General features: G+C 48.6%; 1 protein-coding gene across 1 annotated transcript in view; it reads right to left on the bottom strand.

Annotated features, from left to right (window-relative positions):
- The window catches only part of LRRC8D (leucine rich repeat containing 8 family, member D), a 125,614-nt gene extending 125,080 nt beyond the window's left edge, over nucleotides 1-534 (bottom strand). Inside the window, exon 1 of the mRNA XM_005863361.2 lies at nucleotides 275-534. The gene's annotated coding sequence lies outside the window, so the exon portion shown is untranslated. The remainder of the gene's footprint in view (nucleotides 1-274) is intronic.
- Between the last annotated feature and the right edge of the window lie 755 nt (nucleotides 535-1,289).

Raw genomic sequence — 1,289 nt, 5'->3', positions numbered from 1 at the left:
GCTGGACGCCGAGCAGGTGCACGGGGCGGGCCAGAGCGGCAGCCGTGACCGTTGTCGCCGAAAGACTGTCCGAACGCCCACCTGGGCAGGCTGGTTCCAGGCTGCCCCTGTCATCAGGGTGAGCGAGAAAAAGTCAGGAACCTTCGCCCTTCCTGGATCCAGCCGTTACCTAAACCTCTCAAAATTCAGACTTGGGGAGAAATGCAATGAAATAGGGGGGAATTTGCATAAAAATACTGTAAGCAGCTTCCAACCCTAAGGAGAAAGTACTTACCTACGATTTGGGGCACACACAACTTTGTCTTGGCACGAATAGCTTCCCAGCCTCGTTTGTTCTGTCTCTTCTAATAAAGATACATTGGAGAGTCAGGTCTTGTGTTCTGAGTCTACTCTTTTTCCCCCCATTCCTTTTCTGCCAAAAAAATGTCTTGTATCTGAAGCAGGCAGATGAAGAAAGGTTGACCTCTGCTAAGAGGTGTTTTCCAACCGGATAGTTTTCCCTCTTGTTTTTTGTTGTGAGGTCAAAGTACACATATTTGCAGTCATTTTCGTGAGTGGGAGGAGCAGGGGTCAAGAAATAAAGTGTGGGGGGGGGGGCGTGGAATTGTTGGGTTTTAACAAGACAAATGGTTCCAGCCCAATACTTGATATATCCTCTTATCTGAATCCACGCATTTCTGGGAACAATGGGAAGGCTCACCCCTCTTCTACCAAAATTTCTCCATGTCAGCGAATGTTCAGTCAACATTAATTCAGCACCTAAAATGTTCGGAAGCATTCTACGCCAAATGTGAACAGGTCCTGGGGAAGGTGTGAGTTCAGATATGGTGAGCCACTAAAGAGAGTGTGTTCTAGGGTTTCCGGAAAAGCTCCGGAGAGAAGGGGGTGATAGAACTGACCCTTGGGTCCTGAGCCCCTGTTCCTCAGGCACTGGAAGTAAAGGAGGCAGCCCCGACTGGGAGGAGTATGGACAGAGAGGTCCGGAGCACACTCAAGGGACTGTGCTAGACCAGTTACAAGATGACACTAGATTTTGAGCCCTCCTGACCTCTTGCTGTCTCACTTTCCTTGCCCTGTCCCTCATGCCAGCAGCCTCTCCTATTCCACACGCCCAGCCAAGGAGGTGTGTGGGCAGGAGCTGTGTGGTAAGTGATCTAATCACAGCGCCAGATTTGCTGAACTGTGAGGTTAGAGCAGTTTGAAGACTATCATTTAGTGGTGTGATATTTTTATTAAAAACACTGTTAGAATTGATTTGGAATGTTTTGCGGTCGGTAAAAACACTTTGT

Source organism: Myotis brandtii, unplaced genomic scaffold (genome assembly GCF_000412655.1).
Source record: "Myotis brandtii unplaced genomic scaffold, ASM41265v1 scaffold177, whole genome shotgun sequence".
In the NCBI taxonomy this organism is placed as follows: Eukaryota; Metazoa; Chordata; class Mammalia; order Chiroptera; family Vespertilionidae; genus Myotis; species Myotis brandtii.
This window is presented reverse-complemented; position numbering and strand designations above follow the sequence as displayed.